The sequence below is a fragment of the Gorilla gorilla genome, chromosome 8 (assembly GCF_029281585.2).
Source record: "Gorilla gorilla gorilla isolate KB3781 chromosome 8, NHGRI_mGorGor1-v2.1_pri, whole genome shotgun sequence".
Taxonomy (NCBI): Eukaryota; Metazoa; Chordata; class Mammalia; order Primates; family Hominidae; genus Gorilla; species Gorilla gorilla.
This window is the reverse complement of record NC_073232.2, coordinates 67,563,636-67,588,476: the sequence shown is the minus strand read 5'-3', so window position 1 is coordinate 67,588,476 and position 24,841 is coordinate 67,563,636. Positions and strand designations below refer to the sequence as shown.

The window sequence follows — 24,841 nt, the reverse complement described above, 5'->3', positions numbered from 1 at the left end:
CTGTTTTATTATCTGTCAAATGAGAATAATAATAGCACATAACCTCATAGGGCTGTGAGGTTTAAATAAGGTACTGCATATAAAGTGCCTGGCACTGTTGTGGTGGCTGGAATGCTAGATGCAAGTATTCAGGTAGTTTTTGCTATTGTTATCACTTATATTTAACTTTGAACAAACATAAAATGCCAAGTAAACGTCAAAACAGTTTAATGCACAGTGTCCATTCTAATTCTCCAGAATATGCCATTTGTTTCACTCTGCATCTCTGGGGGGTTTATTTAAAATTCGATCATCTCATGTAATCTGAATTGACTGAGATGATTTATATTAACATTTGGACCAGTAATCCTCTCTGTCTTAAAATTTGGAAATGTTCCAAAAGCAAATATTGAAGGGAACATATTTGCCACTTTCACGATTTTTTGCCTTTTCCCACAGGAGAAAATTGCCTAAGCTTTCCTAGGTTTGTTATAGACATCTAAAGGAATGAGAATTTAGGAGCTACAAATAGCTTTATCATGTGACACATTTGAAGAAAATGGAATGCTGTCACATCTTTTAAATTTAGTGTTATTGGGATCTTCGATTCTGTGAAGATTGCAGATTTGTCAGAGACCTGGTAACCACAACAATTCATTGAGGCCTGGAGACCTCTTAAAAAATGAGGGAGATTATTTATTAGTACCACTTAGAAATATTATCTTTTCTGTATTTTCTGTGGTTTTCTAAGTCTTCTGTTTAGCGTTTCTATGATTATAATGGTGGATTAAATTTCTTGTTCCTTCTCAAGAGCATCTACTATGAGATGACACTGGTTTTTACTTCAGCAGTATTTACTGAGCATTGCACTATACTAATCCAGGTATTCGGTGATGTAGGAACCAAAGGAAATAGAAGTCAGTTTCTACCCTCAGTGAGCTGAGTATAATTTGATAGAAGATAAGGATTAACGTAAGTACATTTATGTCCTAACACAAGGAAGCAAATATTGGTAGTCATTTCATTAGGAATTTCTTTTGTCATTGGGGCATTTGGGGCCTTCCAAACCTTACATCTCTTGCCATGCCTTTGTACTCACTCGATAAACCTGAGAAAGCAAGTTATCTTCTTTTCTGATTCCTGGTTTAAGTTGAGAGTGTGGTGCACATTAGTCAAAATCCAAATCATAAGAAAAGGCAAACCTTATGAATTCATTTTGGAATAATACAACAGGGTATCAAAATAAGTATATGAGAAATATGAAAAGCTGACAGTAGAAAAGATGCTACTCAGGTACTAACCAGAGTTCTCAATCTCCTCTGTATTGAAGCTCTTATGATGTAAGGCTAGATCTGTACTAGAAACACTTTTTAAAGTCTCTCTCCAGTATTGAGAAGTATAGTCCTCCAGTACTGCCTCTTGATGCTGAGAGACTCAAGCCCGCCACCCACCATATTTCTGGGGAAACTAGAAACGAAAAATAGCCACACACAAGCACTTGCTTTGCTTGGCAGGAAACATCAAAACCATAAGATGTTATTTCCTAAAAGTCATTAATTGGGTAGAAAAATCACCATTTTCTGACTTGTTCCAGGAAGGATGGCTTTCTGATTTTCAGATGCCATTGGGTCAACCAAAGGTAAGATAAAGAAAAGCTACTGCTGTGTGGATTTCTCTGTGACTTGAGAAAGGGTCACTTTTCAGTTAAACAAAAACCAAAGCATCTAGCTTTGGCTGTTACTATTGAGAATTTAAAAGTCTTAATGTTTTAATTTGTTTACATTTTATATTTTGACTAAGTAGTAATGAATTCACTTTGACTCAAAATTCCAAAGATTTAAAAAGATAAAGAATCTCCTTTTCTACTCTGTGTAGCCACCTAGTTCTTCAGCCTGGAAACTGTTAAAATTCCTGTGAATACTTCCAAAGATAGTTTATATATGTTTAAGTATATAATCCTTTCTTTGTACAAAATCCTTGGTCCAGATGTATTTTAGAATGAAGGCTTTTTTTGCAATTGTGGAAAGATAATGTAGCACATCTACCTTGTTATCCAAAATCCCTAGTAAGAGGTTGTAGCCTCATGATTAAACACATTAACATTTCTGTAAAAAATACAGACATAGGCCAGGCACAGTGGCTCACGCCTGTAATCTCAGCACTTTGGGAGGCCAAGGCGGGCGGATCACCTGAGGTCAGGAGTTTGAGACCAGCTTGGCCAACATAGTGATACCCCGTCTATACTAAAAATACAAAAATTAGCTGGGCGTGGTAGCGTACGCCTGTAATCCCAGCTACTTGGGAGGTTGAGGCAGGAGAATCTCTTGAATCTAGGAGGCGGAGGTTGCAGTGAGCTGAGATCGTGCCACTACACTCCAGCCTGGGCGGCAGAGGTGAGACTCTGTCTCAAAAAACAACAACAACAACAACACCCAGAAATAATCAAAGACATTAATATTTTTATAAAAGCATAGCAAATACAAGTAGGGTGAATAAAGATTATAAAATCTTATGCTACGTCTCGTCAGGTTTTACCACCAAATACGTTTGTACTAAACTTATTTTAAAAACGTATTTTTCACAGCTTTATGGATTTTGGCTTTGCCAATGAAAGATAGGTGTCATACATATATACAGTACTGTATAGCCTCTGCTCTGCTCCTTCCCTTTTTATTTAATCTAAGTTGTTGCATGCAGTATGTATCACCTTTTGCTTTTTTGTTTTTTGCTTGTTGGTTTGTTTTTTGAGACGGAGTCTCACTCTTGTTGCCCAGGCTGGAGTGCAGTGGCACAATCTCAGCTCACTGCCACCTCTGCCTCCGAGGTTCAAGTGATTCTCCTGCCTCAGCCTCCTGAGTAGCCAGGATTACAGGTGATCCACCTGCCTTGGCCTCCAAAGTGCTGGGATTACGGGTGTGAGCCACCGCACGTGGCCTGCTTTTTTGTTTTAATATAGCTGAGAGATTATTTTATATCAGTCGTATCAGTATGTAAATGGCATGCTTTTTTAACATCTTTGTGGTATTCCATTTGTCTTACTCTGTTTGGGCTGCTATATCAAAATACCGTAACTTGAGTGGTTTAAACAACAGAAATTTATTTCTCACAGTTCTGGAGGTTGGGAAGTTCAAGATTAGCCTACTTAGTCAATTTGGTTCCCTGGTGAGGGTCCTTTTCCTGGCTTTATAGGTGGCTGGCTTCTGGATGTATCCTCACATGGCCCCTAAGAACTCTAGTCTGTTCCTCATCCTATCATGGGAGCTCCACCCTCATGACCTAATATAGTCATGAGAGGCTTAGTTACCTCCTAAAGGTCTCTCCTCCAGATACTATCAAGTTAGGGGGTAGGCCTTCAACATATGAATTTGGAGGGACACAGACAGTCCATAACATCATTATACTGGTATACCATTTAACTCCTTTTTGATGCATATTTAGGTAGTTTTCAGACTTTTGCTATCAAAAGCCATGGTGCAGTGGATTACCTTGTGCATACGTCGTGTTGCACTTAAATGCATAGGATAAATTTCCAGAGGTAGAGTTTCTAGGCCAGCGTATGTGCATTTGTAATTTTATGTATTGCTGAAGTGTAGCCTGTAGAGGTTGTCCAACTTCCATTCCACCAGCACTGTGTAAGGATGCCTGCTTCTTATTACCCTTAGACGTCTTTCATCTTTTAAGGGCTGTTTGTGTTTTCTTTCTTTTGAACTGTCCTTGTCTTTGCATATTTTTCTATTGCTTTGTTGCTCATTTTCCTAGATTTGTAGGATTAATTTTACAAATTGGCTTCATGCTATTTTTTGGAAATGTTTTTCCCCAATTTGCTGTTTTCCATTCTATGGTAGGCTATTACGTATGGTTCCAACTTTATTTTCTTTACCAGATACCCATCCAGTTGTCCCTACACCATTTATTAAATAATCCATCTTTGTCTTAACTGATTTAAAATGCCACCTTTACCATTTACAAAATTTCCACGTGTATTTGGTACCATTGTTTCCATTGACCCATCTGCCTGTTTGGGACCTGAGCCATCCTGTTTTTATAATTGTAGTTTATGCTGCGTTTTCTGCTAGGTCTAATTCCCTTTTATTTCTCTTCCTTTTCAGAAGTTTTTTTCTGGCTTCTATCTTGTTTATTTTATATGAACTTCTAAAAACAACCCATCTAGTCTAGTCTGTACCCCTCCTCTGCCAGTCTTTCTGTTGGAATCAGTTTTTTTATTTTATTGTGGTAAAATTATGTACAGCTAGATGCACAAGCATTACAGTCCAATAAGTTTGCCTGTGTATACACTTGTGCAATCCCAGATCAAAATACAGAACACTTCCATCACCCAGAACCTTTTCTTACATCCTTTTCAAGTTACCTTGCTTCCCAATGATTGGCTTCTATTACATGGATTCAGTGTACTGTTAGGATTTCTTTGTATTTATAGAATAAGTGACAGCTTTATGATGTTGTACCTTTATATCCAAGAATAGGAAAAACAAACTTTTCATTCATTGAAGTCTCATTTTGAGTTCCTGATAGCATTTTTAAACATTAAAATTTTTACATTAAAATTTTTTTTGCTGTTTTATATATTTAAGTTTTTTTTTTTTTTGCCGGAAATGGCATCTTTTTTTCCACTTTTATCTTCTATCTGGTTATATATAAGAAAGCTTTTTATTTTGTATATTAGTTAATATTTTATATATTAAATAATAAGCCCCCTGTAGAATATTTATTATTTCTAATAGTTTTGTAGTTGAATTTTTTATTTTTCTTATGTCATGCCAGCTTTTTTGTTTCCTTTGATTTTTACCTCCTCCTTCCCCCAACTTTTTATACTCTTATATTTTTTCTTATTGCATTTATAGTGGTGATTTTAGAAGATTATAGTTTTCCTCCATTATATGTAAAACGAGCCAAAATATCTGTTTATCTGTTGAGTATTTAAATGTTATGAATAATAATGAAATTAGGGAGGGATTATGGGAATACTTAAAGTAGTGTGAAGTTTTCTCTCTAAAGTTAATGTAACTTGAATTGTGGTTTTCAAAATGTTAAATGGACAAGTTGGGGATCGCTTGATAGTGAATGTAGGATTAGCGGTTAACTGCCTTGTCTCTTATTTGATGATACAGTCATGCACCACATGGTGAGGTTTCGGTCCATGACAGACCACATATGTGACAGTGGTCCCATAAAATTATAGCATATTTTTACTCTATTTTTCTATGTTTAGATACACAAATACTTCCCGTTGTGTTACAGTTGCCTGCAGTATTCAGTACAGTAACATGCTGTACAGGTTCGTAGCCTAGGGTCAGTAGGCTACACCATATTATAGCTTAGGTATGTTGTACTATCTAGGTTGGTGTAAGTAGATTCCATGATGTTTGCACAGTGACAAAATTGCCTAATGATGGATTTCTCAGAAGGTATCCCTGTCCTTAAGCAAGGCGTGACTATATGTATAGGCTGCTTTCTATGTGCTTAGCACCCAGAGGCAGCTCCCGGAAATATAATTTAGTCTGGTGTCAGAGAGCATGCAGTCAAAGTAGAGGTCAAGATATGAGAAGTATGAAGTGAGTGAATGTAGACAGGAGGGTCTTAAGCTTGGAAAAATGCAAAAATCAAGTCAGGAAAGCACAGGAGTGAGAGGGTGCAAAGAGTGAGTTTGATTTGGTGACTGGATTGGGGCAGGTCGCTCATCCTTATAAAATTGTATGGTAGTTAGGTACTTAGCTGAACTTCAGTAGAGATCTCATTGCTTAATGGGGATTAAATAGTTTATTTTCTGTCTCTTCTTCCCTTCCCCTGCTCCCACCAAAAAGCTGAGGCAGTTTTCTGCTGAAGGACGCATACATTGTTAAGTAAGCTAGAAACAAAAAGTTAGAACCTTGGGAAAACAAGTATCCAGACTATCCTAATGGTATAGGAGCTAATGCATATTTGGTGCCTATCATATACCAGGCACTGTTCTTGTGCTTTATGTATGTAAAATTGTTTAAACATCCCACAGCAACCCTACAAGGTGGGCACTGTTACTCCCATTTTATACATGAGGAAACAGGCATAGAGAGATTATATGGGAAGTTGTTGGTGATCTTGTTGGGCGGTTTTATTAAAGTGGGAAGAAAGAAGCCAAGTTGAAGATGGTTAAAAAACAATGAATGATTTTTCTTTTTAAAGACAGGGTCTCCCTCTGTTGCCCAGGCTGGAGTGCAGTGGTGTGATCGTAGCTCACTGCAGCCTTAAACTCCTGGGTTCAAGTGAATCTTCCTGTCTCAGCCTCCCGAGTAGCTGGGACTCGGCTGGCGAATTTTGAAGTTTTTTGTAAAGATGGGGTCTCACTGTGTTGCCTAGGCTGGTCTGAAACTCCTGGCCTCATGTGATCTTACCACCTCAGCCTCCCAAAGTGCTGGGATTATAGGCATGAGCCACCACACCCAGCCCCTGAATGAAACACTTTGAAAAAGAGTGAGAAATGAGCAAGTGCTGACACAGTGGGTGCAGACCACTCTTTTAAGATTAGCTCTGAAGTGAACAAAGAAATGGGTTGGTGGATAAAGGAAATTGTGAGTCTCAGAAAATGAGTGAAAATGGCATTGCTGTATGTAGGAAAGGGGATGCAGAGTACGGGTAGAGAGTTTGGCCCTCAGTAGAGGAGAGATCTTTTCCATCTAACAGGAGGAAATGCAGAAAAGTTGTGTGCCCTTGCGAGGAAGTTTGGAAGTTGGAAGGTGAAGGCCTATTCTCCTGGCTTTCATCTTCTCTTGTGGTTTCTGTTTGCTTAATGAAGCATGAGATTCATACGGGCAGAAAGGGATGGGAGTTTGGGGAGTTTGAAGCAGTTTGCCAAGAAGTATTGATTGTTCATTTAAGGTTTAAAATCTTGAATTTAAAGTGATATCAGTCAGCCTGGTTTTGTGACCCCCCCACCCCCCAGCATTATTTAGCTGATTAGTTATAGGCACAGATTAAGGCAGGTAGTTGAATTTACCCAGGGTGAGATTTTGCCAGGTGTATTAGAGTTCTCCAGAGAAACAGCAAATCGGAGTTATAGATAGATAGACTGAGATTTTAAGGCATTTGTTTTTGTGAGGGCTGGCAAGTCTGAAATCTGTAGGGCAGGCAGGAAATTCTTGGTCAGGAGTTAATACTGCAGCCTTGAGGCAGAATTTTGTTTTTCTCAGGGAAACTTGTTTTTGCTATTAAAGCCTTATCAAGTGATTGGATGAGGCCTACCCATGGTATCAAGGATAAGCTCCTGTACTTAAACTTGACTGTTTGTAGATATTAATCACATCTACAAAATACCTTCACAGCTACTACATTAGTGTTTGAATAACTGGGTACTACAGCCTAGCCAAATTGACACTTAAAACTAACCATCACACCAGATCAGTTCAAAAGAAGGAAAGGGGGACAAGGGAAATAAGGACCTTTTAACTAGAATGCTTATTGTGGGGTGGTGGTTGAGTGTGTAACTGGCCACAGGGTTTGAGTAAGTTAACTTGAAAGATTGAATGCCATGGTCAGAGTGGAATACCTGAAAGAGAGATTTCACAAGTATGATAATTATTGACATTAATAATGCTCAGGTTAACTTTGGGTGTGGGCTTCTGAGGTGGAATTCAGAGACAAGTCCTGAACGTGAGGAGGCCAATGAGTTAAAGAGTCTGAGGTATTAAAAAAGGGTCAGTCTGCATGCATGGTGAAATCAGCAACTGGTGAGGGGAGTAAGGGTACGTACTGTAAACCAGTTGTAATGTCCTCAATGAATAAGGAAGAATTGGAGGGAGGATAGACGATAACAAGAAAGGTTAAAGGTAGTGTAACAGGCTAAGTTTGCTTGTCACAAATTGGGAATTTCAGAAGGCCAAGTAAAGGAATTAGGAGGATGAAGAATTGAGTCAAATGGAGGATGTAAACAGCAGTGTGGCAGTGAGAATTCAGGGAATAATAGATAACCAGGGAGAGCTGGATTTTTTCTGGTGACCATAAGCAGGGATGTGAGGTATGAGAGGATTAGTCCTGATACAGGAGATGGTGGTTATCACTTTTAGTGTTGTAGGACTCTGTGGCAGTGCTTTCAGATTGTTACTCATGACCCATTAGTAGGTTATAGAATTTTGGGAGATCACAATTTCTGTTATGTTTTTAAAAGAAATGAAATAGAAAATACCATACTGTGTCATGCGTAATAAGGGACTAAGAATTTTTTAACGGTTTTATTGAGATATAATTCACATACCATTATAGTTATCTATTTGAAATATACAGCTCAAAGCTTTTTTAGTATATTCCTGGAATAATGGAGCCATCATCACAACCTAACTTTAGAACATGTTTGTCACCCCAGAAAGTAACCTCATACTCACTAGCAGTCACTCCCCATTTCTTCACACACACCCCCTCCTCTCCCTGGCCCTAAACAGCCACTTACCCACTTTCTTCTCTATAGTTTTGTTCATTCTGGCTATCTCTTTTTTATTTTTTTGAGATGACGTCTTGCTCTGTCACCCAGGCTGGAGTGCAGTGGCGTGATCCCGGCTCTCTACAGCCTCCGCCTCCTGGGTTCAAGCAATTCTCCTGCCTCAGCCTCCCGAGTAGCTGCGATTACAGGTGCCTGCCACTAGGCCTGGCTAATTTTTTTGTATTTTTAGTAGAAACAGGGTTTCACCATGTTGGCCAGGCTGGTCTTGAACTCCTTACCTCAAGTGATCTGCCCACTTTAGCCTCCAAAAGTGCTGGGATTACAGGTGTGAGCCACTGCACCCAGCGCATTCTGGATATCTCATATAAGTGGAATCATACACTGTGTGATCTTTTGTGACTGGCTTATTTCACTTAGCATGATGTTTTTAAGGTTCATGTATCATGTATCAGCACTTCATTTGTTTTTGTTTTTTTTTCTTTTCTTTTTTTTTGAGACAGAGTTTCACCCTTGTTGCCCAGGCTGGAGTGCAATGGCGTGATCTTGGCTTATTGCAACCTCTGCCTTCCTAGTTCAAGTGATTCTCCTACCTCAGCCTCCCTAGTAGTTGGGATTACAGGCACATGCCACCACAGCCAGCTTATTTTGTATTTTTGGTAGAGATAGGGTTTCTCCATGTTGGTCAGGCTGGTGTTGAACTCCTGACCTCAGGTGATCCCCCACCTCGGCCTCCCAAGTGCTGGGATTTCAGGCGTGAGCCACTGCTCGGCCTTTTTTTTTTTTTTTTTTTTTTTTTAAATTAGATCAGGTCTTGCTCTGTCACCCTGTTACCCAGGCTGGAGTGCAGTACCAGATCGTGGCTCACTACAGCCTCAAACTCCTGGGCTGAAGCAATCCTCCTGCCTCAGCCTCTTGAGTAGCTGGGACCACAGGCACATGCCACCACACCTGGCTAATTTTAAATTTTTTGTAGAGGCAGGCTCTCCCTATGTTTCCCAGGCTGGTCTTGAACTCGTGGGCTCAAGTTATCCTCCCACCTTGAGCTCCCAAAGTGCTGCTGAGATTAGAGGCATGAACCACAGTGCCTGACCTTCATTTCTTTTTATGGTCAAATATTATTTGGTTGTACGATATGCCACATTTTATTTACCTACACTTCATTTGATGGGCATTTGGATTGTTTCCACTTTTTGGCTATAGTAAGTAATATAGTACACAAGTTATGAATATGAACATTTGTACACAAGTTTTTTTGTGTTGTATGTTTTCATTTCTCTTGGGTATGTATCCAAGAGTGGAATTGCTGGGTCATATGGGTAACTCTATGCTTATTATTTTGAAGAACTGCCAAACTGTTTTTCAAAGTGGCTGCACCATTTTACATTTCCACCAGCAGGGTGTGAAGATTCCAAATTCTCCACATCCTATTCAAGCTTGTTATTGTGTGTCTTGAAAATAGCCATCCTGATGAGTGTGAAGTGATATCCCATTGTGATTTTAAATTGCACTTCCCTGATAGCTAATGATATTGAACATCGTTTCATGTGCTTCTTGACCACTTTTATATCTTCTGGAGAAGTACTTCAGATTCTTTGCCTATTTTAAAAATTGAGTTATTTATCTTTCTATTACGTTGTAAGAGTTTTTTTTTTTTTTTTTTTTTTTAAGAGATGGGGTTCTTGCTCTGTCACCCATCCTGGAGTGCAGTGATGCAACCTGGGCTCACTGCAGCCTCAAACTCTTGTACACAAATGATCCTCCCTCCCCAGCCTCACAAGTAGCTAGGACCACAGGTGTGCCCTGCTAATTTTTAAAATTTTTTGTAGAGATGGGGTCTCACTATGCTGCCTAGGTGCTGTAACTCCTGGGCTCGAGTGATCCTCCCACCTTGGCCTCCAAAAGTGCTGGGATTACAAACATGAGCTTCCTCGCCTGGCCAAAGAGTTCTTTATATATTATAGATACAAGTTGCTTAACAGATGTATGGTTTATAAATATTTTCTCCTGTTTCGGAGGTAGTCTTTTTACTTTCTTGATGGCATCATTTGTAGCACAAAAAGTTTTAATTTCAATGAAGAAATCCAATATATTTGTTTTTCCCTTGTGCTTTTGGAATCTTTTATAAGAAGCCAATGCTTAACTCAAGGTCATGAAGACAACTTCTGCATTTTCTTCTGAGTTTTATAGTTTTAGCTCTTACATTTAGGTCTGTGATCCATTTTGAGTTAATTTTATGGTGTATGGTATAAGGAAGGCGTGTGAGGTAATTCTTTTGCATATAGACATGCAGTTGTCCTAGCTCCATTTGTTGAAAATACTGTTCTTTCTTACCAAATTGTCTTGGGCATTCTTGAAAAAAAGGCAGATTTATTTCTGGACTCTGAATTCTATTCCATTGATCTATTTGTCTATTCTTAGGTTCCCATGGTGTGTTGATTACTGTAGTTCAGAATTTTTTGAAAGTTGTGTTTCACATAGATGTGTGAGTATATTTATATATAGATACACACAGAGGTGTGTGTGTAATGGGTTATGTTGGAAAATGTTGGAAAACCTATGGTGTCTCCCCATTAGAGTTCACTTGCTTGTGGCAACTTAGTGGAGTATGTTCCCTCTCAGGTAATATACAGAGAAGACAGGTTAGAGGGTCTGTCTGTGAGTGTATGAATTCCTTTTAGATTGGATGACTGATTTTTCTTACTTTAGTAAAGTTTTCAAGTGCGTGTGGACTGAAGGGCAGTAAGGAGGGCATAGAACAGCTATGGGAATTCCTAAAGATTTCATCAGAGATGAATGTAACAATTATGGAGTGAACTATTTGAAATTTTGAAGTTAGCAGGGTTTTGTACTGTGCCAGTCTTTCATGATTTAAAAAAAAAACAATATATTAAGCATGTCTGTGTCGGATAACTTAAGACATTATATAAGGAAAATTATATAGATAATTTAAGGTTTGGGAATGATGCTATCTCCTTCTAGGGAGGATTTTTGTTGACTTTTGGCAGGAGGCAAGCTAGTGGCACTAGCAATCCCGAATCTTCTTAATCCAGTCAGAGACTATGATGTTTCAAAACTGGGTTCCGGAGTCTACCAAGGCTGGTCTATTTTATGTTTTATTTACTTCTAGGTATGACCCCTTGGAGTTCTAGCATAAAGCCAGGGGTGTTATCAGCCCCACATGCCCCCACCCCCACACTTTCTTGGGCCCTTAACTCCAATATTTAATCCTCTCTAGTCATGTAAATCTATTGCAAGTTCAAGCTCAGCTTCTCAGCCACCTCTTTGGCATTAGCAGATCCCTTCAGGGGGAGAAATGGCTCCGGATGCCAGACTCCCTTATGAGCTTTTCCTTACTCTCCCAGGTCTTGGTCTTCATGCTTTTTCACTACCTTGGCACGCTGATGCCCTCAAACAGGTTTTTTGGTTTTGATTTTTAAAACATTTTTTCTGGGGACTTGGGCAGGTGTCCAGTTTTTCTAGTTGCTCCCAGTATGATAATTGGTTTGAATTATCTAGTTCACCATTTTAAGGAAAGTGATTTGTTAGGTTGATCAAGGTTTATGTCATAAGATTCTCTGTTTGAAATTGCAGTATATGTGATTTCAGTTTTTCCTGAGGGTAAGATTTTGGGTACCAGTTTCTACAGATTATAGAAATTATTAGAAAAGGGGGAAGTAGCCTTAGGAATAGAAATGGGAGGGAAAATGGCAGAGAAAACTGATATTTTTGGTGAGTTTGGGAAAGATAAAGGTATAGGGTAACATTTTCATGTCTATTAGGAGTGTAAAAGGGCAGTCATGTATCAAAGGCGCTGACATATTTGTTGTAATGATATTGTCATAATTAAAAGGCTGTAGAATCTAGGTATTGTGGGGGTGGCTTTGAGAAGTATCTACTTAGTCGTGTTGAATAAAATTTTTAAATTTCGCAGAGAAACCCTAGGATACTGAGTCGTTAATTGAAGGAGTCAACTTTGGGGCTGGACTTATGGTTGTGTCTTATAGCAGTATAAATCTGCGCAGCCAGATTGCAGATTGAATTTAATTTCATAGAACCCATTATTAATATGAGAGATACAAAATGATACTGATTTTGATTTAGCATGCCATCTTCATTTATGTATGAAAATAAATGTAAGGTCTTAAAGAGTTTTTGTTTTTGATTCTCTAAGCTATTCCCATACTTCTTAAATTTCAAAATTACAAAGTTTTCCATGCATCTTAATCATTATAATTGAGGAAAAATGATATATCTTTAATAGCCCCTTCTTCTCTTGAGAAAATGATAGATACTGGGTGTATTTCAGAAGGTTTTATCAGCGGAGTTTTGGTTGATATTTTAAACTTTTTGAGGATAGGAATTGTTTAGTAAAATGACGCCCTCTCTTCTTTGGCTCCATCTTCCAGTATATGTGTCATAGGAACCTGGTTTAAGTTCAGTGTGTTTCTTTGTTACACCTGTCAGTAGAATCGGCTATTACTGTTTTTTGGTTCCTTACAACTGAACATTTTGGTCACCGTCCTCACCCACTTTTTAAAGTGACTTCATTCTCCCACATCACTGCCAACTGAAGAATGTTCAGACATACACATTGAAAGAATATTACGGTAAACACCTGTATACTTCATTTGGATATTGTAGTTGTTAGCTTTTTTGTCATATTCGTTTATGTCTCTCCTAAAAGTAAACACATTCTCTTACATGTGTCATACTTAAGCCCTTAATATCTAGTTCATATTCAAGTTTTGCTAATTATTCCCCCAAAAGGTCAGTTTGTGCTGCAGCCAGGTACTGTGATTTCTCACCTAGTTTCCATAGCTCTTGTGAAGGTGTTTTCGTGCATGGATAGTGTTCAAATTGATGTTTCTGTTAGGGGACAATCACTGGAGAGTCCTATTCTTCCATCTTATTCTGCCCCTCTCCTCCAAAAAGGTCAACTTGTAACTGGTTTTTTCAAACCAATATTCAATCAGTTTATGAACTACATTTGATCGTTGTTGCTTTAGTCACTTTTAACATACAACAGTTGTCCTGTTTTCTATTTTTTTTTTTTTTTTTTACACTCATGATATTGGCTTCTTGAAGAGACCAGGCCATTTGTCATATAGAATGTTTCCCATATTTTGGATTTGTCTGATTTTCTTGTAGCAATTAACTTTTATCTCAGTTCCCACTGTATTTCCTAAAGTAGAAGATTGAGCCTAAAGACTGGATTATATTTAGTTTTTTTTGGCTTAGTTACTCCTGTGTTTACTCCTGTGTACGTTATATTGACTCATAACACAGGCATCAGGTGGTTTGCCTAAAGTGTGATCATTTGGTGTTAAGGTGGTATTCACCAGATCCATCCATTATAACAATGGGTTTCCCCTTGACAATCAGCAGATCAGTGAGATGACATTTTGGTTCCCTTTGAATATCCTGTTTTCCAGCAGCCTTTTACCTGTGTGTTGAGTGTCTCTTGGTGAGCTTTGAATCAGTTATTTCATTTGGGCTTGCAAACGGTGTTTTTTTGTTTTTGTTTTTTTGTTTTTCTAACCCTATCATCCTTTTCTTTTTTTTTTTTTTTGAGATGGAGTCTTGCTCTGTCACCCAGGCTGGAGTGCAGTGGCACAATCTCTGGTCACTACACCTCCACCTCCTGGGTTCAAGCGATTCTCTCACCTCTGCCTCCCGAGTAGCTGAGACTACAGGCACGTGCCACCATGCCTGGCTAATTTTCATATTTTTAGTAGAGATGGGGTTTCACCATATTGGCCAGGCTGGTCTCGAACTCCTGACCTCAAGTGATCTGCCCACCTTGGCCTCCCACCTGTCATCCTTCTTGATCAATTAATATTAACCAGCTTTCCTCTGTTAAGAAGACCTTTCCCTCTTGTCAACTGGGATTGAACTACAGTTCCTCCTAACAAGATGAGATAAATGTTTATTTCTCTTCAATATACCAACCCTTTTTAACATACCAATTTTGAAAATTTAACCAATTTGGAGTAGTCATCTTCAAAAAGTGGCACATAACTTTCAGTCTCTCTGTATCACAGGGATTTTTGTTTTTGTCAGAAGTTTTATGATCATTTCAGTCATTCTTTTTAAAATAGTCTTCATTTGTAGAAGTTTTAGTTTTACAGAAAAATTGAGTATATACTACAGTTTCCATATACCCCAGACCCAATTTCTCCTATAATTAACATCGTATGTTTGCATGGCACATTTATTACAATTAGTGAAAAGTATTGGTACATTATTAACTGAAATCCATAGCTTATTCAGCTTTTCTTAGTTTTTAGCTAGTGTTTTTGTTTTGTTTTTGCAAGATCCCATCTGGAATACCACATTACATTTTGTTGTCGTATCTCCTTAGGATTTCTTAGCTGTGAGTTTCTCAGATATTCCTTTTTGTGATGACCTTGACTGCTCAAATATTTTGTAGGATACCGTTTTATTGGAATTTGATGTTTTTCTCATTTTTAGACTGGCCTTATGGGTTTCTAGAAGGAAAATCTCAGAGGTAAAGCATCATTTCATCACATCCTGTCAAGGGTATGTACTGTTAACATAATTTATGACTTGATTTTGACTTTGATCACCTGGCTGAAGTAATGTTTGTCTGATTTTTCCATTGTAAAGTTACTCTTTTTTCCTCCTTTTCATACTGTAGTATTGGGGAAAGGTGACCATGCACAGCCCACACTTTAGGGAGTTATGTCCTGCTTCTTGACGGCAGAGTATCTACATAAATTATTAATATTTGGAATCCTTCTGTGCAGGAGATTTTTATTTTCTCCCATTTAGTAATTTATTCAGTCATTTATATCAGTATGGACTCATGGTTGCTTATTTTATACTTTGGGTTATAGTCCAATACTATTAATACTTAATTTTGCTACTCACATTGTTTCAGATTTGGCCATTGGGAACCCCTTTAGTTAGCTCCTGTGCCTTTGACATACTTCCATCAGTGTGGGTGTTTTTTAAGCACTTACTTTCTGGCACTGCAGGATGCTCCCAGCTCATCTTGTATGTTTTCTACCCTAGTCCTAGGATCAGCCATTTCTCTAAGGAGCACTGTTTCCTTTAATTAGAAAATGGTATTAGAAACAAAGATCTAGGTGCGCTTGTTACTACTGGGATGTTGTGTTTTAGGTACTCTCAGCAGATAGAGCAAATAAATATATTCGTATATTAGAAATATCTGTATATCTACGTGTCTAGAGAGACACACATAAGTATTTAATATTATATATCAATATTTATATGTGCATAAATATTTGTAACCATCTGTATCTATATAAGCTAAACATGAAATTCTTAATGTCTTCAACTCTAATCTATTACCATACGGATCATTCCTGGTCCTCCCCTTACTGACCAGTAAATTTCCTCCAATAGCGGGAAACCTGCCTCCCAGCACACACCATTTATTTACTTAGTTGTTCAATTCCAACATAGGTCTTATAGCAGTATCAGAATTGTTAACTCACACCCAATGGAAACAGCTGTATCAACTAGGAGGGTTTTTTGTTTGTTTGTTTGTTTTTTGTTGTTCAATTCTTCAGAAATTTCTAAGTGGACAATCATGTCATCTGCAAACAAAAACAGTTTTATTTCTTCTCCTGCCTCCATCTGTATGCCTTTTCTTCCCTTTTATTGTCTTATTGCAGTATTTAGGACTTTAGGTATGATGTTGAATAGGAGTAATGGGAGGAGACATTTTTGCCTTATTCTTGTTCTTGGGGGGAAAGTATCTAGTTTTTCACCATTAAGTACTATGTTCACTGTAGAGGGTTTTTTGAGGGGAGTAGAGTAGATTTTTTAAAAAAATCAAATTGAGGAAATTCTTCTCCATTCTTGGTTTTCTGACCGTTTTCATCATGAGTGGTGTTAGATTTTGTCAGATGCTTTGTCTACATCCATTGATATGACCATTTGATTTATCTTCATTAGCCTGTTGATGTGGTGGATTAGGGTTACATTAGTAGATTTTAGAACCAGCCTTGCATACCTGGGATAAATCTCTCCTGGTTATGGTGAATAATTCCTTTTCTACATTATTGGATTCAATTTACTAATATTTTGTTGAGGATTTATGTTACCTGTGCTCATGAAAGATACTGGTCTGTAGCTTTCTTTTCTTACAATCTCTTTGTTTTATTATTATTGGAGTGATGCTGCTCTTTTAAAATAAGTCAGGAAATGTTCCTTCTGTTTCTATTTTCTGCAAGAGATTGTAGAGAATTGGTATCACTTTTTTCCTTAAATGTTTGGAAGAATTCACCAGTAAAACTGTTCAGGCCTGGTGTTTTCTGTTTTAAAAGGTTAATAACTCTTGATTCAATTTTTTAATAGATACAGATCTATTCAGATTATTGATATAGTTTCTTTAATAGTTACAGGTTTGTTCAGGTTATCTGTTTCTCTTTGTGAGAACTTTGGTAGATTGTGTCTTTCACAGAATATTGGCTTATTTCATCTTACTAAATTTTTGGTGTACAGAGTTGTTCATAGTATTCCTTTGTTGTACTTTTAATGTACTTGGGATAAGTAATGATGACCCCTCTTCCATTTATTAGTAATTTGTGTCTTCTCTCTTTTTCTTCTTTTGTTTTTTTTTGAGACAGAGTCTCACTGTCACCCAGGCTGGAATGCAGTGGTGTGATCTTGGCTCACTGCAACCTCAACCTCCTGGGTTCAAGCGATTTTCCTGCCTCAGCCTTCCAAGTAGCTGGGATTACAGGCACAAGCCGCCATGCACAGCTAATGTTTGTATTTTTTAGTAGAAATGGGGATTTCACCATGTTGGCCAGGGTGGTCTCGAACTTCTTGATTAGTCTGGCTAGAGGTTTAACAGTTTTATTTATATTTTCAATGAGCCAGCTTTTTTTTTTCTTTCTATTTTCCTGTTTTTAATTTCACTGATTTTGACTGTAATTCTTATTTTTCTTCTGCTCACTTTAGGTGTTACTCTTTTTGATGATCAGTTGTCTCACATTTGGCCAGTGAGAGTCTCTTGAGGTGGCTGCTGTGTCCATTTTGATCTGACCTGGTTGATCGTTGAGTGCTTCCTTGCTTTCTGGCAGGATAAAATGTATTTCAACCTGTACTTATCTTGCCTTAACCTGGAACACTCCATTTCTTTAGGAAGTTGGCTTCAGTCTTAATTTTATGTGATTGCTCACTTCTTTCATCTAAACTTTAAACAGATTTGCCACACTGAGATCAGCACTTTTGCCTTTTTTTGGTAGTCAACAAGAGCAACTGAGGTGTCCTGTTGATGCTAGTATTTAATGTGTCTTAAAACTTGTCTTAAAAACAGAACATTTTCCTGTTCAATTTATATAAGCAAAAAGACACTTTAACTGTATCCAGCCAAACTCTTCTATGGCATCTCTGAAAGTAATTTATACTTTGCCAGTTTGTACTTTTGCTAAGAGATAGTTGAAAACCACACCTTTTTAAGAAGTTCAGAAATTGAGGTTGTGGTATTCTGAATTATCTAATTTGATTTTTCTGCATCTCTACAATTGTTTCATTACTTAGTAAAGCGTTTCCAACTTTAGCTTCAGGGTTTTTCTTTTACTTTTAACAAATATTATGTGCCAACACTTACAAATAGTAACTCACTTAATTATTTTAACCTTGCTGGTAGATATGGTTATTCTCCTCTCTCCCTCATAGATGGGGAAACTTAGGCAAGATGAAGTTAAGTAACTTGCGCAGGGTCATACAGGAGTGGCAGGGCCAGAGTCTGAATCCAGACAGTCGGCTCCAGACGCCAAACTCCTAGCCACTGCTTTGTGCTGCCCCTCTTTCCTCTGCTAGTTAAGTCGAAAAAGTTGTTTGTGATTCTGCATCTTGCTTTCCCCTTCTCTTGTTAATTATAGTATAATGGGTGTCACTCTTATTACCATAAGCCTTAGTATGGCATTGCGAGCACCAGTTAATTAAGCAATAACGTTTTGAGATCCCTAATTGGAAGAATTCAGAGCGGTGTATTGCTTTGAGTTATTTGGCCCTTTGCTGCAACTCTGTTTGGCCATGAGACAACATTATCTTGAATAGTGATAATGTGTAAAAAGATGAGGCCTCCTTTTAAAAAAAAAAATACTAAATTCATTTAGAGTATGAATTTTAAAGTAGTGTAGTCAGTGATGATATAAGATCAAAGAATAAGTGAAAACACTTCATAAGGCACAGAGAGCTAAATGTGTGTAACTGTTTTATTGGTGTACATAGTTACTGCTGGAACTACAGAGGAAGAATCATTATTTTATGGGAAGAACATATGTTACTGGAAATCCTAGATTCTTAGATCACAATTCTAAATTCCAGTTCTTTGCTGTGTTAACATAGGGTCCATTGCATCCTATTTACTGGTTTATTTTTATCCTTGCTCTGCTTCTTCATAATTGTAATTAAGTAAAACCTTCTGGTTCCCCAAGGTCAGGGCATACTCTTTTTGAAGATAATATTAACTACTGCTGATGAGAGGAAGAGAGCAACAGGAAGCATTTAAAAAAATTTTTTTAAACTAACGGCAAATATAAAATATTTAGGAAAAAGGTAAAGATTAAAAGTACCTATAGCTAGTAATATTTTGGTGTACTTCTTTTTATGTATTTTGTGCACATGTGAGAGATTTATGTACATGGGTACACACATGTATAATTTGTAAGGATACAAAAATCATATTAGCTTACGTTAATTGAGGACTAGAGTACTGATAACTGCTTTTATTTAAGTCTAGGAAATAGATTTTAAGAGAAATGTATTCTTAATAGAGAAATAATTTTTATAAAATAAGAGATTTGCAGCATTGCTTTTTTTGTATAAGTATGCTAAGACTACCATCTCTTTATTTAACAGGAAGGAGTTTTAAACTTTAACTTAATAGGAAGATGTTTCAGGGGTTCTCTGAAGTCAAGAATGTTTTCATATAATACTAGAAGTGTTATTTGCCTTTTTCATGTCTGTTCTCAAGAGTTTTTCTGAGGCCATATGACTTGCCCTGTGATGTGGCAACAGACTGTATAGAAGCAAATGAGAGAACTCAGCTGTCTGAAATTAAGCCAGACCATAAAGGGATTTGCAGAAACGTAAAACAATGTGTGAGAAACACATTCACCCGTCCAAACCCAATGAATGGACTCAGAGATATGAAGAACAGCGGAAGTGAGACTTTCAATGGCAGTCTTGCAAGATCAGGTGTCTGGTAGGCAGGCACACCCGGGGCAGGTACAGCAGGTAATTTGTCTCCTAGCACGCAAGTCCCTCCCCCAGTTCCTCACTGGTCGAGTACTATGGGGTTACAGTCTTCCCGGACGTTGCCTAAGTTTCATTATCCCCCTTAAAAGGTTATACTCCAGTCCCCTTCCCCGCTTAACTTTCAATTTCCCAATAGCAAAACTTTCTTCCCTTTTATGGGCTGACCCCTCCTCTACATTCTGATCACTTATCATGACTTTATAGGTGCATGAGCCATGCGATTTGTCACATCCGCAGGCTGACTGCCAGTACTTAGATTTGTTTCTCGGTCTGGAATGGATGGATTGTCAATGGTGATGAGTATAGGATTGCATTCTAAATTGTGGCAGTTATTTGGCAGGGAGCCCTTGGACAGATGTAGTTTATTCTTCAAGGGTCTCCAGCTTAGAGTTACCCACCCCGTTTACTGTCCAACCCTGAAAATGGGTAGTCCACCATACATCATCCCAGCTGGGTGGGGCAGGGTGATGCTCTACTGTAACCTGTATCTGGTTTAGGGCAAAGATACTTATCTGCCTGTGAGAGCTATCCCTGATTTTCCAAATTCCCACAGGGTAAGACCTGGCAGGCATCAAATCTTACAGTCTGGGATGCTACTGTCTTGGTTACACTAATTACCAACCTGATTGGATAGGGAGGAGTCCCCTGCCAGTTTCCATTTTGACCTTCTGCTTTTTGTATAGTAGCCCATCCCAGCCATATTAACTTCGAGAAATGGGGCCAACCCGTGTTTTCTTTTTAGATTTTTCTCAGAGTTAACTTTAAGGGTTCCTCAGTGCACTTTCCACTGGTCTTTTCCCCTCCCTTCCAGGGTCTCTTTTACCAATCCCTTGACTCAAGGATAGTGAGTCCACCCCTGTTCAGCTGTTTGCACAGCTGTCTTAGTGGGGACCTTCCCAGCTTGGGTGGAGCTTGTCTTCTTTCCAAATCTTAATCAGCACCAAGTTGCCAGGCTGGAAGTGGTGAACCGTGAACTCAAGAGGTGGCATTTGAGTCAGAAGTCCTCTTAACCTAAGGGATGACAGGGTGGAGGATATGGCCAGTATATAATTTCTTAAGCATTGATCCATGGTTTCCATAGTAGGGAGGATCTGTAGCTCTGCCCAAATATGGGAGCCCCTATAATAACTCATAGGGGGATAATCCCAAGTATTTTCTTGGGGCTGTCATAATCCTAAGGAGTACTATTGGGAGACATTTGGTCCAGGGTATTTTAGTTTCTAGATTAGTTTGGTGATTATGCTTTTTGAGAGTTTGATTCATTCTTTCTACCTTTCCAAAGGAAGGGGGATGCCAAGGGATATGATAATCTCGTCTAATTTGTAAACCTTCCATAATTCCCCTTAACACCCTTGAGATAAAGTGGCTCCCATTGTTTGAATCAGTATTTTCTACCAGGTCAAATCTAGGTACAGTCTGTTCTAATATTATTTTGACCACATTACTGGCAGTGGCTGTTGGAAGGGGAAAGGCTTCCACCCAGCTGGAAAGGTGACCTACGATCACCAGTAAATACATCAGTCTTCCTCCTTTGGGCATTTCTGTGAAATCTACTTGAATGCTTTGAAATGGTCTTAGTCTGGGAGGTCTTCCTCCTGTGGCCTGTTTTCTGATCACCTTTTTGTTTATCCTTTGACAAGTTACACAACTTCCACATACTTGTTTAGCAGTGGTATAAATCCCTGTACACCCATACCCTGTTGCATCATGCAGAGTCTGGGATCCCCAATGACTCCTTTTGTGTAATATAGACGTTAGCTGTCTCATCAGGGGTTTACTTATTTTTCTTCCATCGGGAAGTATCCATCTCATCTTCAGTTTGAGTGACCCCTATCCTGTCTAATTCTTCCTTCTCCTCTCTGAAAAACTGGGGCCTTAATACTACCTTAGGGATGTCTGGGATCAGGCTAAATAGTCTAATTTCTTCCTCCAGGGAGGCTTGCTTAGCAGCTTCAGCTGCAAACCTGTTTCCTACAGCTTCTATAGTGTTCCCTTTCTGAAAACCATTTACATGAACTATGGCTACCTCTGCTGGAAGCAAGAGGCTTTCTAAAACCTGTTTGGCCAGTTCCAAATGTACCAATTATTTTCCCCCGCTATTTATTAGGCCCTACTCTGTCCAGATTTTTCCAAAAGTGTGTACCACCCCATAGGCATACTTAAAATCAGTGTATATAGTACCTTTTTGGCCCTCAAGGAGCCTTAGGGCCTGGTTAAGAGCATATAATTCACAGGTTTGGGCTAACCAGCAATTAGGTAATCTTCCTTTCTCACATAAGGAGTGTTTATTTCCATCAATGACACCATCACCATTATGTCCCTTGCCATCTATCACTGGAGACAGCCTATCCACAAACAGCCTTATCTCATCATGTAGTAGAGCTTCCCTAAGGTCTGGTCTAACTTTGGTTTGGTATTCTATGATATCTAAGCAGTTATGATCTGATGTCTCTTTGTTCTCCTCTCCTTTCCCTAGAAAACTGTCTGGATTCAGGCAAGTATTTGTTGTTACGACCAAGTCATCTTTTTCTAGTAATACAGCCTCATATTTTAGAATCTGAGAATCAGTTAACTGTCTTCCAGCTTTTTGATTTAATATATTCCTGACTAGGTGTGGGGTGCTTACTATTAGGGCCCCACCAAAGGTTAGCTTTCTAGTCTCCTCTACCAGCAGGTCTGTGGCAGCTATTGTTTGCACACATTTGGGCTACCCTTGAGAGACAGGATTGAGAAGCTTGGAGACAAAAGCAGCAGGTTGCCTTTTCCCACCCCATATTTGAGTGAGCACCCCTAGGGCCATGCCCTGGTCTACTGTTAGAAACAGGTGGAATGGGTTCTCTAAAGATGGGAGGGCCAGGGCTCTAATGAGGGCCTCGTTTAGCTCTTTCACTGCCTGAATTTCTTCTGAGGACCACTGCAAGGGATCAGGTTCCTCTTCTAATAACTTGACCGGCCGGATGCCACAGGGAAAGAAGAGGGGGTGGGGACACGGGGCAGAGCCAGTCCTCCTGTTTGGGGCCTGGGCCTAGGAAAGCTAACTAGGGGCAGGAAAGGGGAGCCCCAGGCTGTGGATGCCTCTGCGGGGGAACGTTGGGTCAGCAACGGCCAGAGGAAATCCTAAGGCCAAACAGTATCTGTGGCCTCCCTACCTTTGGGCATCTTCTGGTCTCCAATTTGCTGCAAGTCACAGCTCCCAAATCTGGTTGTGCAGGCTCCAAAGCAGTGGAGCCTGGTGCTTCTGCCATCTCCACCTCCTGGATCTTAGAGCTGCTGGATGGCTCCACCCACCACCCGCTGAGCTGGCCCCACTTGGGGCTGGCATTGGTGGACAGCATGTTCCGGGCGCCTCTGCTCCTCTTTGCTGGGGCCTGCACCTTTCCTGGCTGCTGACTCATAGATGTCAGAGCTGCAGGACGGCTCCACAGAAGCCCTGTGTTTAGGACACCTCATTAGTGAAGGAGAGCGGAGAGTAAACCCAAGGGACTATCCAGAGGCATTCAGATGGAGTCTCTTTGGCTCCCTCTTTCCTTTGTCCCCTAAGCCTAGAATTTCTGTTTCTCATTTTCAGTCAGTCTCTGTGTCTGAGCTTTTCCCTGTGTACTCAACTCCCCAACTGGAGGTTTCTTGCACACCCCGAGAATCGCTTTGTCTGTCTCTGGCCATTTCCCTCGCAGAACGGAACTGCAGATTGGGAATCTGCACTTGCCTTGTATCTAGGATACGTCTCAGTCACACACACTCGACCTCCAAAAATGCCCAACCACCAAGGCAGTACTTAGAGTGCAATTTTCCTACCTTGGCTTGTGCATGAGGTTTCCTGGTTGCTGCAGTGCCTGCTTTTCTCCCTATGTCACCTCCACTGCCTCCTGAATAACAGTCTCAGGTTTGTCTATGGCCTTTGCAAGGAGCTGGGACACTCAGACAGAGCGGGCCACCTAAATTGGGTGAGATGCATCTCCCTTTTCGGCCGGAGTCCGACTCTACGCAGGCATAAAGATCCCAGACGGGCCCCCAAGTTTGTAAGGGAAACATTCACCCGTCCAAACCCAAATAATGGACTCGGAGACATGAAGAGCAGCGGAAGTAAGACTTTTAGTGGCAGTCTTGCAAGATCTAGGTGTCTGGTAGGCACACACACCCATGGCAGTTACAGCAGGTAATTTATCTCCTAGCACGCAAGTCTCTCCCCCATTTCCTCACTGGTCAAGTACTATGGGGTTACAATCTTCCCAGACGTTGCCTAAGTTTCATTATCCCCTTTATAAGGTTATACCCCAGTCCCCTTCCTCACTTAAGTTTCGATTTTCCGATAGCAAAACTTTCTTCCCTTTCATGGGCTGACCCCTCCTCTACATTCTGATCACTTATAGTGACTTTCTAGGTGCATGAGCTGTGTGGTTTGTCACATCTGCAGGCTGACTGCCAGTACTTAGATTTAGCATGCCTTGAAAATGGATCATTTAAAATGTTTTCTCACACAATGGCACTCTTTTCACCAGGTTTTCCTTTTTTTTAAATTGTCGTTTTCCATCACAATTCTAGTTAATCATGCAGTGGAGGTTTATTATGTTTAAATAAATTTTTAAAAGTTTAAGTGCTCACTTCTGTCTAATATATTAAATATTGATATATCAACATAAATAAAAGCTTCTGTTAACAAAGTTCTTTGTTTAAAAAGTATAAAGGAATAGTGATACCAAAAAGTTTGACAGCTGCTGTATTATATAATATCAAAAAATTATTTCTTACTTACTACTCATCTCACCAGCAAAATCATTGGATCCTGCACAGGGATAGATAAAAATTTTGCAAAATTTTAATTTTCACTTGATAGTTTGAATTTTTTCATTGGCAATACATACTGTCATTTATTTTTCTTGAAGTGATAGGCACACTTTGTTCATTTTCAAGAAAATGTCTTCCACATACCCTAGCCCAGATAACATAGTTTGTGTGTCATTCTTTCAAGTAAAAATTGTATTATTTAAAAACATGTCTCACAAGTGCTTTTCCTGCAATGGCCTCTGTACTTCAATATATAGCAACAGTGCTTATGTATACTTCCCATTTCATCATTACAGATAATGTGGATATTCCTCTTTTATATGTGCTACACCAGAATTTAACAAGGTAACTGCAGGGAGAATCTGAAACTATATAAATAAATTTTTC

General features: G+C 39.1%; 1 protein-coding gene across 22 annotated transcripts in view; it reads left to right on the top strand.

Annotated features, from left to right (window-relative positions):
• Positions 1–24,841, top strand: part of MAPK8 (mitogen-activated protein kinase 8) — a 133,182-nt gene that overhangs the window by 4,435 nt on the left and 103,906 nt on the right. For 10 of the 22 annotated variants that reach the window (XM_019035152.4, XM_055353910.2, XM_055353911.2 and 7 more), the window contains one exon: positions 14,879–14,947. The exons of the other annotated variants lie outside the window; for them this stretch is intronic. The gene's annotated coding sequence lies outside the window, so the exon portion shown is untranslated. The remainder of the gene's footprint in view (positions 1–14,878; positions 14,948–24,841) is intronic. 22 annotated transcript variants of the gene reach the window in all.